This window comes from Thermobia domestica, chromosome 2 (genome assembly GCF_964235325.1).
Source record: "Thermobia domestica chromosome 2, izTheDome1.hap1.1, whole genome shotgun sequence".
NCBI lineage: Eukaryota > Metazoa > Arthropoda > Insecta > Zygentoma > Lepismatidae > Thermobia > Thermobia domestica.
In genome coordinates this window covers 380,509,978-380,524,969 of record NC_137455.1, presented here as the reverse complement: position 1 = coordinate 380,524,969, position 14,992 = coordinate 380,509,978, and the positions used below count along the sequence as shown (strand labels likewise).

The following is a 14,992-nucleotide window of genomic DNA, read 5'->3' as shown; positions in this document are numbered from 1 at the left end:
TATCCTATTAGTTACACAACATTTCGTCAAACAAAGTGTTACAGGCAACCAGGAAAACTAACATTGATATAAAATATTCAGATCATGTCTTGCCCCCCAACTTTCAATGTCCAACCGCCGCCACTGATTTGAAGAGTTCTTCTGCAAAGAACCTTCTGATTAAATAACAGGTGTCTAGTATTACTGATTTTTGTAGATTTGTTAGGAGATGTTTTGTGTTTATCTGTTGAAATTGTGTTACAGTACTTTTAAGGAGAACTCCTGTAGTTGAGAAAATGATATTACATTGTTAAAGGTTTGGATATCCATTTCCACAATCCAGCCATTTCAACAATGAAGACAATTCTAAATGGAAAATCGGCACGGACTGTTGTATTTGATAGGGTATGAAGTTCCTTCTCTAAAAAATTTGAAGTCTCTAGGCTGAAATTTGTAAGAGAAATCGTAAATGTTCGTGAAAGGTAAAAAACACACGAGAGAGATATGAAGACTGTAGTGACACCTATCGGCAAAACTTGTCCCTTTAAACCAACCTTAATATAACCTTACCGTAACTTTCTGACATTTCCGTAGCTTTTTTGATTTCGTCAGTCAAGTTCTTTAGACCTATATTTGCTTATTTTCGTATTGAATGTTGTACGTATGTTATGAATCAATGGTACTACTACATCTATGACGGTTCATTCTCGGTCCACTTTATTGATAATAGTGATGTCAGGTCTGTTGGCAGGTACCGTTACGTCTATTCTGATTTCCCGATCCCAATAGAGTTTGTATTTATCATTTTCAAGTACTGGACTTGGCTCGTATTTGTAGTATGGCTTCGTATCGGTGGTTAGTTCCATGTTATGTAAAAGAAACTGGTGAATGTTTTTTTGCAAAAGTTGTTGGGTCTTTCTAGTCTATGGGAGCCATTATATGGCATGAGTCTGTGATGTGTTCAATTGTTTATGATATGTATCGATATTTTTTTCACTGTACATCTGGCATTTCTTGTTACAATATGTATTTACAGTAGTTTCGGATTGGTATCAGTCGGTCCTGTATGGGTATCATAAATCTTACTGTTTCAGGAAAGAGTCCACTTTTCTTGAATCAGACAGTAGATTGTCGTTTATCTGTGTTACTGGCGTCTAAACGATTCTTAAAGGTTCCGTCGAGTTCTTTTGATTTCCATTACCTATACTTTTGGTCATCTGATTCTTAGTTTGTGGTTATTATTATTATTATTATTATTATTATTATTATTATTATTATTATTATTATTATTATTATTATTATTATTATTATTAGTATTAGTATTATTATTATTATTGCAAGCCTAAATTAAACATACATAATATTTTCTTTGTACCTGAGACAAGGAATTTGCAGTATTTGAAAAGGTGGGTGCCAAGTAAAAAGATTGGACATTAGACCTTGGATTTTTTCCCCGTAAAACCAATTTTATATAAGTTAAAACATTCTTTGTCCTAGATTAAAATGAAAAATGCGAAGTTTAAGAAAAGGACATCGCCCAGAGACAGAAATAAGAAAATCTTTACCACGTGTTCCGAATAGATGGAATAAATGAAAAGGTGTTGAGGGCTTTTGCAATTCATTCTCAGCCACAACTACTTCCAAATTTTAACAATAGAGGACTCACTATTAAAACCAGATGAGTGCTATTGAACCTCACCCTTCCCGGAATTTCTCTTGTGCACCAGAGTGTCTTTCTTTTTTCGTAACTTCTTTTTTGGTATTCTTTCTCGACTTGCTCTTGTCTCCAGAATTTCTTTCCTTCCAACAAAAACTGGTAGTCGTCGTTTTTGAGATGCATAATAGATGGCAGCACCTGAATCGGAATTTAGACAAAAGCTGGTGAAAAGATTTATAACAGGGATTCTTTTGTGTCTTCGCTATTTAATTAGAAAAAAAAACTAGAAAAAAGGTCAGGATGGATTGTTCCACTATCTATTCTCTTGCACCCTTCTTTTCGGCAAGTTTCATGAATAAAATTAATTAGAGCCTTTTTACCATATTCATCAGAGCTTTCCTTTTGTTCCGGAGCGAGCCGCAAGAAAATGTAGGGAAAAGGGTGGAAGAATACAAAGAATACGTGAAAAGAAAAAGAAGAGCTTACTGGAGAATTGTCTTTTTATTTCTTCTGAAACATTTTTTTTCCTACAAAAAATAAGACGAAAAAGTAGTCCCACATCTTCTAGAAAGAGGTACTTCGTCTTACTGTCAGTACAGCAAACTCCTCCTCCAGCCGCTAGGATTGGATGGCGCTGTTGTCGTGGTTTAGACACTGTGACATCGATTTACTAGCAACGTCGTATCTATCTCCCTGTTGAGAACCTGCAAGCAAAATCCATCGTTGCTATAGTTACCAAAAATGGTTCTGCAGCTTTTTAAATGCGCATGCGTAGACAAGAAGAAAAAGTAACTACTACCATCTAGCGATTAAACTTGGAATCTTATTCCTACATAAGAGCTATTAAAGTTTTAAGTATACACTAAAAACAAGCGAAATAAAGGTAAAAATCTTATAGTAATAAAATATAGAGCTCCTTAATGGGTATGCGGTTATAGTGCTCATTCCTTCAGCACAGGTGTCCCGGATTCGGTTCCCGTTGGGAGTTCATGTGGTTTCGATCCCACGTGAAATTGTAGGTTAACGTTTCAAATAACCTTTGTGCTGAAATGGAAATTTAATCTTTCAGTTTAACGTCTCACGAATACACCTCTTAGGCTAAGGGAAACGGATGATTAAGGCAAGTGAATGATAATGGAAAAATGGTAGAATGCGAATGTGGGAGGAAACGGGAATACCCCGAGAAAACCTACGGTGCTGAAATGGACGTTAGACCTGAAACTCATCAGCATCATCACAATAGCAAAAGACGATTCGTTGCCTATAAAACCTAGGAGAATTGGACAACGTGATGATTGAAAGATCGATTTCCATCCTATGTGTCCTTTCCTTAAAAAAACTGATTTTGTCTACTTTTCCATCACTAACCCTTGAACTACCAATGTGAGTACAAGTGTTTACATGAAGCTTCTTCGTTGCTAAGCGATTAGCGTACGCGCCTTTGGCGTGAGAGACCCGGGTTCGATTCCTGACGGGAGCTAATGTGGTTCGGATTCCACGTTAATCAGTACGTCCACGTCTCATGTAGCCTCGCTGCTGAACGGGACGTTAATTTCAGAATCAACTCAAGTGTATACATGGCCGGGCTACATTTTTAAATATATTTTCTAACACCTAAACACACCCAGGGTTATCTAGTATATTCTATATTGTTGCCCGGACTATAGAAAATCTTCTTAATCCAGCAATATGCATTTTGCAGGTTTGTCTAGTTCTTATTTTGATAAGTAAAAGCTACTTAATAATGTACTCTCTGGGAACTCCATTGGAGCGTATTTATTTCTAATTTATTTTTATTTTAATTCTACAAAATTCAGAATATTGCTGCAATTTGCTTTCAGTTAATTTATAATGTGAAGACACCACAAATAAGTTATGCTCAAAGTAGAAGTGGAAGGCACGGTGGACCAGTAGTAGAGTGATTACCTCTGGTACGTGGTAGCCCTATTTCGATCCACGGCCAAGTAAGTTTGTGGTAGACAACATCGTGTCTGTGGGTTATCTTCGGGTGCTCCCGTTTCCTCCCACTTTCTCATTCCACCATTTATTCCATCATCATCATCATCATCGTCTTCCTTAACCTAAAAGGATATAATCATGGGACGTTAAACTGAAATATTTCAGTTTAGCTTTTCGAAGTGGAAGTTATAATATTTTGATCTTCTTTGAGCACATTAATTGCTCAAAATGCGATAGATTTCACGTGGTTTTGAGTGGGAAATTACATGTTCTTCACTAGAAGAGCGCACTGTCCGTTGGTTGGAGTTTAGTATAGCATTTCAGCACCAAGGCTATGTAAGACGTGCACCTACAACTTAAGATGGAATTTGACCTATGATAATGGGTTTAAATTTCATGCTCTTCCACAGCGGCACAAAACTATCTTCAACTTTGGGGGGACAAGTAAGACCACTCCTTTTTCTTTCTTTCTTTCTTTTCTTTCTTTTTTTGTTAAGGGACGCTCAAAATATTTGTGAAGTTGAAAAACAATCTTGTGAAGGATGAGTCTTCAACATTTTGAGGGGGGCAGATTTGAGGCTTATTCTCGGGAGGCACCAATTTCATCTCACTTTCCTTTGTGGCAATCGGACACAAATCTTCACATTTTTACCCCCCAAAAAAACACATTTCAAATCGGATTATTGGGAGGACAGTCCCCCCAGTTCCAGGACTGGAGGGGACATGTCCCCCTCATCCAACCGGGATTTGCGTCAGTGCTCTCCCACAAAATTGAATCGAACTCGCGGTCCAATTCAAGAAAAGGGCGCTGGGATTTTAGTATATATTATCAGCTCTATAGCTGTAGAATACAAAGAGAAGGTAACTGTAATAACCTACAGCAAAAGCCAAGAAAGCTGTAACTTCAAAGCTGAAACCAAATGAGAATTTAATAATTTTTTTTCAGCGCTGTAATGTTGAGGTAATCACAGCGCCTACATACTAATCTGCAATAGCTCTGTTGCGTTTGTTGATAAATCAACAATGGGCAAATTATTATGTCGGCAATAAAAGGGATTGCTTTTGTTTAGGATCCATTGTTGTTCTTTACAGAATTGTACACGTATGTGTGTCAAGGTGACCAGACGTCCCGTTTTAGCCGGGATAGTCCCTTTTTTCCAACAGTTGTCCCGTTTTTTTTTTCTGATTCTCGAACGGGACGCCTAAATGTCCCGTTTTTAAGTAAAATGACCTAGGTGTCCCGTAATTGTTATTCAAGATATAAATCGTCAATACAAATTCTACTCTCTTCCGTACCAACACTCGTTGTCAAGGTTCAGGCGTGTCTAGAACTTCTGAATTTTCAAATGGGAATTGTGTGTTCGTGGTTCAAGTGGGAATTGAGTGAGAATTCTGAGTATTCAACTAGTTAAAAGAATTGTTGGGTAGAACTTGCAATCGGGAACCATTATTTGTTGTGTGGTACACGTAAAGTTAGAAACGGTGTGTTATCACTCTTACTTGTGTATTTTGTATATTGAGAACACTGCTGAGTCCCAAAATGCAATCTAGAAGTCAGATATCCCTCCCCCCCCGTAGCCGCTTCGTATGCGTTCCGTTTTCACAAGTGAAAATTCTGGTCAACTTGATGTGTGTGACCGAATATTCTTTTAAAAGCAAGCTGGTCACAGTGAAGGTAGATTTTTGGTGTAGGATTTTATTTATTTCCTAAATTTTAAATGGAAACAAGTTGCTTTGCTTTTAACACTTTTTGGTGATACTGAACACATACACAACAATGTACCAAATTCACAACAATATGAGGTTACTCAAAATGGGGGCCTCTCGAAAATTAAAATTCTAAATAACTTTTTAAACAACTGTCCAAGTTTTTAAACCAAAATTTGATTTTTTTTTAAAAAAATATATTATATACGGTAACCCAATATTAAGTAGTTATGAAGTTTTAAAATTTTCAAACGGCCTTCATTTGAAACAGTATGACGGATCGGATTCGATATTTGTAATATGAATGAAGTGACCAAATTTGGTTTTAATCCATTCGCTTTTAGGGAAGTTACTGTATCCACTATATACAAGAAATGGTTTCAGCTATTATAAAAATAGATGGATATCGTGAGATCTCCGCAATAGGTATGTTGAAAATCCCACACAAGCTAACTAAAACCAAACATTATAACGGGGTCGCTGGCAAGAGAATGTGATAAAATGGGGGTCGTGATAGGAATTCAGTTGAGAACCACTGATTTAGTATATTTTACCATAGTCAGTAGTTAAATTTTCCATTACATGTTTTTTAAAAATATAAAGGAAAAAATACTTAAATTGCAATGTTTTACGTTGTCGTCCATATGTTGTTTTGATGCTACTTTGGCCTGTTTTTGGATTTACCCTCTAAAATAGAGCAGATGAGGTAGTGCAGTGGGGCAAAACGAAGCAAGTAATTGGTTAGTATTTACGTCCTACATCAGCAACCGAGGTATGTAAGATGATTCCTACATTTAAAGTGTAATTTGGCCACTTTAGTGCGTTCGATCTGGGACCTGATGAACTAAAACCAACAAAATGACCAAGACGCACTTTGCCCATTGCACTAAGAAAACTAAAAAAACAAAAATACAGGAGAATTTGTGACTGAAATCTTCTGCTTATCTTAGTGGATTTCAATCTTATCGATGCAATTATTTGATTCATAGTTGAGTGACAGTTAGTATAGTTGTTTCTGAAGCAAGAAAGTTTATTTACAGCCTTGCAGCACGTAAGTTGTCACACCACTGAATGAATTTGTGATCTAATTAATTTAATTCCTGCAAGAAAGTTTATTTACAGCTTTGCAGCATATAAGTTGTCACACATCACATGAATGAATTTGCGATCTTATTAATTTAATTCCTATCTTCCTAAAACCTTTTGAGTTCTGTGGGAAGATAGGACTTTACGTATTAATTCTTTCTGGTAGTAACTGTTTATGATTCTCATCAAGTTAGCACTAGGTTTGGAGGTCTGAAGTTCGAAGCCCCTCGACTAGCCTTCAGTTTTCCATGGGCTAGCTTGAGTAATACAGGCAACGGATCGCGTGACAAATCTAATCTTGCTTGACATAGATCACTTATGCAGATTTTATTTTCAAATGGATCTTTTGCGAATCCAAACTCAAATGCAAATTTAAATATTTAAATTTGATTCAATACATCCATCAAACAAGTGCCGAAGTCAAATTTAAAATGTCATGTTCCAAACTTGAGTACCCTTGAACCTTTCACACCCTAAGAGTCCGTGGAGCAAATTTAGGGGTCCATGGGATTATTTACATCTTATAATTTATAAATGATGCAAATAATGACTTGGACCCCTTGAGTGTCGTCAGTGAAAAGGCGAAGTGGCGTAAATTGAAAACGTGATTTTGTGTTATGACCACCATTCATCCTCATTTAACCTTCTCCATCAACTATAAATAATGAAATACTACAATTTCTTATATTAGCAGAGGTATGCATCTTCAAATGAATTGTTTTTTTGTAAAACGACACACGTCAAGTTTTCTCAGACACGAAATTATCGACAATATCGTGTTTGCTACGTGTAGATACACATTTTGTGAGATATCTGCACCTGTCAAGCTATTGCTTACATTTGTTATATTATAAATATAAATAAAAATGATAAATATAAATAAATATAAATAAAAATAAAAATAAATAAAGACATTTTTGGAGGAACTACTGTGTAGTATAGTTTTTCGCATTCTTCTCAAAACTTTGTTGTTTTTCTTTTTTTGACGTGTCGTTTTACAAAAAAAAGAAAGAAAAAAGAAAAGAAAAGAAAAAGAAAAACGGTTCAAATGTGTAGTACGGTATAATGTTGAACGAGACATTTTAAATCGCTGTAAACTTATAAATATCAAGACATCCCACTTTGCTCTTTCACCGACGATATATGTATCGCATGATGTATACTTATAACATAAAGAAGAAATTTTGAAATTTAATTGTTGTTCCCTATCTTTCAATTACTACTTCTACCAAAATTTAAAGGTGTGAAGTTCGTACCTTGTCTGAAAAAAAAAAAAAAAAAATCTTCAACTCTGAAATAATTGGGACTCAGTACTCAGGAGGAATAACCTTCAATTTTATTTTGTTCGCTAAATTATGTCAAGTTGTTACCTTCAAGATAACCAATGAAAAGTTAATGTACCTCATATTGTATCAACAGATCAGTGGCTAACAGTCTTACATTTCAAAATATATATCTGGTACAATATACACCCTATAATGATTCAGAGCATTTCAATATTTTTGACAAGACTCTAATATTTCCGACTCCTATCTTTGCAAAAGTCGTGGTTTGTTATTAAATAATTAGTTAAATGGTAAATGGAAATATTATTTCCTCATATCGACAATACAATGGTTCTTCCTTATGTGTTATTTGTATGTTATGTTGTTCTATTTTTCTCCCCTTTACTACCTGCCCTCTAGTGAGAAGTGAATGAGTTCATTGATCTTGGCAAATCAGGAAATACCTGTGAGAAACTGGCGTAACAACTATATCTATATATATATAAGCTGCATTGGCAAAAGAGGCCTCCTTTCCTCGCTACATCCTACTCTAGCCATCTAGAGTCATTCACAGTATGTAACAGCACAACCCGAGCAGTTTAACGGCGGCCATAAAATCCGCTGTAACAATTAAAATGTACTGGTCGTAAAACGCTTTGCCGACACTTCGAAGGAAATGTTTTACTACATCAGCACCGGGTGATTGACAAATAATGGTTTACCACCCATTAGCATTATCAACTTCATCATCATTCCACCAGCAAAAATTTTTCTTCTTTTATTTTTACTTCCGAATTATGGAATAAAAATATAAAGAAAAAAAAATAAAAGGAGATCGTATTACTAAAGAAGTTAGAAATAATTGTTTTCAAGAAAATTACCTTTTTAAAAATATTCTATTTATGCACGACTAAAAACAAAAGCATGGGGAACGTGTTCGTGTACAATTAATTTATAAATCTTCAATTCTCATATAAATTAAATGATTGTAAATTAGAGCGCTCCCCATGCTTTTTAGTCATGCATAAATTTTTTGAAAGTAATTTTCTTGCAAACACATTTTTTTCTTACTTTTAAGTATATTTGTTTCCTCTTGCATGTTTATTTTTTCTTTAAGAAAAATCTTTTATTTTTGAAATTTTATCTCTTACTTTCTTTTAGAACGATTTGTCTTGTTTCTTAAATTTAAAAAAAATCATTTTATTTTTACCCAGTGTATTATGAAAAATAATCGAAAAATAAAAATTTGTTAGAAGCTGTGAATGGTAACCCCTGTGTACTAGATAATCCCGCTTTACTCAGAAGTAAGAATGGGTGCATACGAAAAAGGATGATATCTCTCTTGAAAAGAAAAATGCCAATGAAATCTTTCCGTTTAACGTCCCACGAATATACTCTTTAGGCTAAAGGAGATGATGATTAGGAAAAGTGAATGGTGATAGAAGATTTGTTGGAATGATAAAGCAGGAGGAAAGGAAGTGCCCCGAGAAAAACCAACGGACACTTTGTAAAATCAAACGAATGACCTAACTTTAAAGATATGTATAGAGAAAGACATAGCAGTAACAATGGAATATTGTATTGTAGCCTGATTCATATCGTTGTATGAAGTGTTGAAATGAGTTAAATTAAGGTTCCAAGGTTTGAGGACATGGTTGAAGCTCTGCAAGTTAAAGGAAAGCATGTAAAAAGAAACAGTTCCATTTCTTTTACTAAGAAAATATGGGAAGTCTTCTAGTATAATTTTGTCCGTCTGGCTATCTGTCAATAGGCATCAGTATAGGAACTGTAAGAGAGCGAGAAATAGTTTTAGATATGAATTCAACGTCCCACAAATAGTTTCGATCTCCGTTTTTTTTAAATGTCCTTATTGAACACGGAAGTTGCAGAGATATATCCCAAAATCTTGCAGTTCAACGTCCTATGATTATGCCCATTTGACTAAGGGAAAAGGGTGATTAAACCAAGTGAACAATGATTTAAGAATTGGTTTATTGGCAATGTGGGGGGAAAGGGAGTACCCCGAGAAAACCCATAGGCACAATGTTGGTCATCACAAAGTCACTTGGCCGGGGATGGAGTCAGGGACCTTACGCACCAAAGGTGAGCAATCTGCCACTGAAACACCGTGCCTCCAGACATATATCCCAACTTGAATACTAGATTAATATAGAAAAAATATTTAACGTCCCACGTTTATGCCCTTGAGACCAAAGGAAATGAAAGAATATGACTAAAGAAGTAATCGGGTCAGTTTTCACTAGTTCAATTGCCCACAACACAAATTTACAAATCAGGCAAGAAGTACATTTTCACACATTGGAACGAAACGTGAAATTTCATGAGTCTCGTGGCAACACCATTTGCCCAAGTCTTAGACAGCATCGCTAAGAGTGAATAATATATTAGATATTCTCATTTGAATCGGTGAGTGGAGAACGGAGAACATTGATAAACACTCCACTTTTTGAAAACGAAAAACAAAACCTATTACCAGAAAAAAAAAAAACATTGCTTATTCAAAAATATATGTATATCGCCCCAATTATTCATCATTTTTCAGTGAATGTTAAATGAAGGAAATATTAATGGGAATTGGAGATTTCAAGATCTGAAGGCAGATCATTAACAAGATCAGATGCACAGACGATGCGGTTATTATAGCTAGAACGGAAGAAGAGCTACAGGAGATGATTGACAAAATAACTGACACTGGGAAACTACAGTGGAGTCTCGTTAATTCGAACTTGCATAATTCGAAATATTGGATAATTCGAACAGAAGTCCATTCCCCTTGAAAACTGTATTGAAAACAATAGTAAAAAATCGTGGATAAATCGAACTTTTGAACCTATGTTTTGGATAATTCGAAGTAAATATAGTTAAAAAATTTTAATGTTGGACTGATGTAAACAGAGAAATACAGTTTTAACGTGTTTTCAGTTATCCAGATGCAGCCATAGGGAAGAGTAATACAAAAGATAAATAGAAAATCTATGTAATGATAAAGATGAAGGTGAGTTGGGGAAGAGGTAAAGATAGAGAACGTGTGCCAACCTCATCTTGTTTCAGAATTGGTTGAAAATTTAAGATGAATTATTGATTAAGTCAACCAAATGTTATAAATATCGTGTTCCACGCAATACATGAAATTCAAGATTTATTGACCGTACAAAACCAATCAAATTTATGCAAATGAGTTGTACGACTTCCTAAAAGTGAGAACAGAATATTCAAATTGTTACTGGTGTTTAATTGTTTGGGCTATTCAATGTATGTTGTAGTGTTGTACGTAAATATATTTTCCATTGTACACGTAGTTTAAATTATGTGAAGTCAATGTCGTTTGTTCATTTGCGGTATTCGATCACGCAAATAATAAGCTGCTTTAAAGATAAAATCTATACCATATGAATATGGTTTTGATGCACAGTACTTTGGTTTGTTTGTTGTTATATATGTGAAAATGAATGTTGTTGGATAATTCGAATTTTGGATAATTCGAAGTTTTTTCGTGTCCCCTTGGACTTCGAATTAAAAAGAGTCCACTGTATATGGAATGGAAATTAACATCGAAACATCGGAAGTCATGAAAATATTCCGTGCAATTGCGCCCTTACGGGTCAAAGTAGAACAAAAAAAACTTGCAAGGTCGATCATTTCAAGTATTTGGGAAGTATTTTGACGAGAGACGCTTACTGCACCAAAGAGATCAGGTCAAGAATTGCTATAGTCAATGAGCATTCAACAAGAAAAGACCACTCTTAACTAGCAGCCTTAATATTGGACTACGGAAAAAGTTGGTCAGGTGCTATATATGGAGTATTGGACTGTATGGTCCAGAGACTTGGACACTACGGAAGTTAGAGAAGAAATAGTTACAGAGCTTCGAAATGGTCTTGGAGGAAGGTGGTGAAGGTAAGATGGACATAGAGAGTAACAAACGAAGACGTTTTTAAACAGATAGGAGAGAAGAGAACGCTTTTAGCCATCATCCTTCGTTAGAAGTCCAATTGTCTTCCTCATACAGCTATAGAATGAAAGATGGAAGAAAAGCGAAGAATATGAAGAACACGACTGATCGATGATTTGAAAAATAGAAGAAAATATTGGATGTTAAAAGAGGAAGCTGAAGATCGAAAAACATGGAAGAAACCTTTCCAGGCTCAAACCTAAAATTCAAGAAAGAAAACAACTCATTAGTCCCATGACCTGCCAAAAGGCAGAATACTTAATAATGATAATGCATTTATAGGGTATGTTAAGACTCTTCATTTCTTACAAGGTCAAACACGTAATGAAATCGGATATTTAGTTGCAAAGAAATAGTTATCCTTTATTTTTGGAATATGTATTACTTTTTTCCCACTCATCCATTCATTCACAAATGCTCAACTTCTGAACCAATGTAACGCTTCTTATTGATCTCCACTTACACAGTGCTCCGTTTCTGTGTTACAAAACGATCACATTACGCCTATTACTATAAAAGCGGCAAAAACCGTGCTTTTAAATGGATTATGCGTACATTATCTTGATTGAAATCAGCGCTTTATAACGGTATAGAGAAAGAGGCGCCGAGAACTATAATTTTAGTAAATGTTCTTCTATTTATGCACCGATACGCTATGATCCTGTAAAATTACATTTCAAATACGTTTCTAGTTCGTTATTGAATAGTCGAGTGTGGTAACATAACTTTTAATAATATGCTGGTGCTTTAAGGTGATTCAGCGTATTGACCACCTGCCGCCTGCCATACGTTTATATTAACGATGCGTAAATTGAAATAATAAACATTTCTCATTCTATGTGAGATCAGCGCTCACTAATGAACTATAGCCATCACATTATAGTGGACACCCCCTCCCCCTCCTCGTCTCTCCCTCTGCTTCGACCCCTAGGGAGAGATGGTGTCCAGTCTTTCTGGCTAACGACTTCGATAATGACTCAGAAATAACATCACCCTACAAAGATAGGGGTGTTTTTCCATGGTGGAAGGAGAGTGTGCAAACATGCTGGTGGTATGTGACATCCCTCTCTCACAAGATTGGTTCATTAATGATGACGTAAGTTTCGTTTTTAGAAGGGAAAGCCCCATTGTTCTCTTTTGGGAACTTAACGATAGAGACATGGCTTGGGGATGTCCAGAGGAAGATGAATGGGTTTACATGGTCAGCTCTTGCTTTCTCACTTGCTATTTGGTGAATTTTACCCGTTCAGAGAGGGTCTGATAGGGTTAGAAGATTGAGGGGCAAACATGTACGGGTAGTTGGGGGTGGTAGAATTGGCCCAACCACCCTCAGAGAAAGATTTCTGCAGAACATGAAGGAAAAAATAGGTTTTCCATTGGTTCAGGCTGACGAGGTCATTCTTTGCTTTGGCAATGCATCACAAAAGCCAGAAGAACAAGGAGAGGTTATGGAGCAAAAGGGAAAGAGGGGAAGACAAGAGTAATGTATATGCTTTCTCCGTCTCTCTCTCGAAAATAAAGGTTTCCATTAAGATAGAAGTGAATGATCACAAGAACCTTTGGGATGTGACCTGGTCAATGGTGCATGGCTTCTACCTACCATCCAAACGCGCTCCCTCTATATACTAGTACCTTCCTGTTCCACAAGAGTTCACTCTTCCCAAAAACTCCCGAGTAAATTTTCTCCATCACTCTTTCTCCTTGACTTTTCCCTGCTTCCGTTTCTCTGAAAACACACGCACACACTCCACCAGTACCACTACCAATGATGGCAATTCCAGAAGATGCCATTTTGCCTCCCTTCTACTCTATTGAAGGGATTCCTCTAATGCCATCACCAACACTACTATTTCCCTTTTTTTCCTTTCTTGCTTTCTTTTCAAAGAAACCATAGCCTATACAATCAACCTTTTCCGCTTGCGGTACATTGAGCATGGGTACCTAAGTTCCTTGTGTTGCTATCTTGGAAGAATAAGGGAAGAAAAAAAAAGAGTACCACAAGGCTGCATTCTAAGTCCTCTACCCTCTAACTTCCCTTCCTACCATTGACTTCTAATGCTTTAGACATCCGTTACTTGATCTTTTGTGTAACAGACAGCACGCTATAGATTTAATCCGTAAAAGGTCAAAAAACTACCATTCCATCAGAACAGACGGGCTTTTAACAGACACTCAATGGCCGTCTTATCGTACAACAGGGATACTTTGATTCATTTAGGCCTTGTGTTGCTTTTTCTTCCCCTCCTTCCGTCATGTTAAACTTGAGTGTTCCTGTAGTTTGTTTTGTCTTAATTATGGACTCTTTTTTGAAATTACACATACGATTAACTGATTTCATTTTCTTGGTTCGTTTAAGCGTCTAACGAAATGTTAATTGTCGTTTGAACAAATGAGCTAATTGTGAAGTGAATGGAATAGTGCGGCTATGTAACAACTTTGAAGATTCTGTATTTAATAGACTTCCTGGGATTGCCAAATTGTTACATACAAATAACAGAGAGGGTGATTACGTTTCCAAAATTATAGTGAGTATCCATCAGTCGCATTCTATCCCGTTTTCCATATTTTTGCTTTCTCTCAAATTAATGGAAAACCAACAGACCAATTTTACAATTTTTCTGGGTAACATCTAGTAATTAAGAGGCCGTATCATTCCGAAATTAAAATGCCGCAAATTTTTACAGTAATTATGTTATATCTTCAAGTAGATAAAATATAATCAAAATATGGAACAAAATCACCCTAGGCAATATTATTTTGCATGAGGTACCGTTATCACGAGTCACTTAGTAGCTTTCCGATTGCAGCCATTTATAAACACCAAAATAAATGCTGATTTTCTAAATGGCTCGAAATCGAAAACAGATAAGTGAACCATGATAACGGTATCTCATGTAAAATAATATTGTCTAAGGAGCTCTTGTTCCACTTTTCGATTATCTTTTATCTATTTGAAGATATTACATAATTACTGTAAAATTAGCTGCATTTTAATTTCGGCGTGATGGGTCCTCTTAAGAAAATTACTGAAACTAAACAAATATTCCCTGTTACTATAGGATACTAAGGACTGTGCATGACTAGATAGTGCCCACGAGATAAGAAGCTAGCTGTCTTTTACATTCGAGACGATATGAGACAAGAAATTTCACGAGTCACATGGGTAACATTAGCTCACTCAAATTTTAGATCTCAAAACTATTTTAATGGTACACGATTCATAATATAACAAATATAAATCGATAAAGTGATTTATATTACTTGTTAGTGATTTATATTAGATAAAATGTTAGTGTAAAGGGCAGGAACATGGGTCGTTAAAAGTCAAAATACAATACATACAATTTACCGCTAATTTTCATAAAC

At 35.7% G+C, this 14,992-nt stretch overlaps 1 protein-coding gene across 16 annotated transcripts in view; it reads right to left on the bottom strand.

Annotated features, from left to right (window-relative positions):
- Window positions 1–2,124: 2,124 nt before the first annotated feature.
- The window catches only part of LOC145678866 (uncharacterized), a 459,736-nt gene continuing 446,868 nt past the window's right edge, over window positions 2,125–14,992 (bottom strand). For all 16 annotated transcript variants that reach the window (XR_014130457.1, XR_014130447.1, XR_014130448.1 and 13 more), the window contains one exon: window positions 2,125–2,340. The gene's annotated coding sequence lies outside the window, so the exon portion shown is untranslated. The remainder of the gene's footprint in view (window positions 2,341–14,992) is intronic.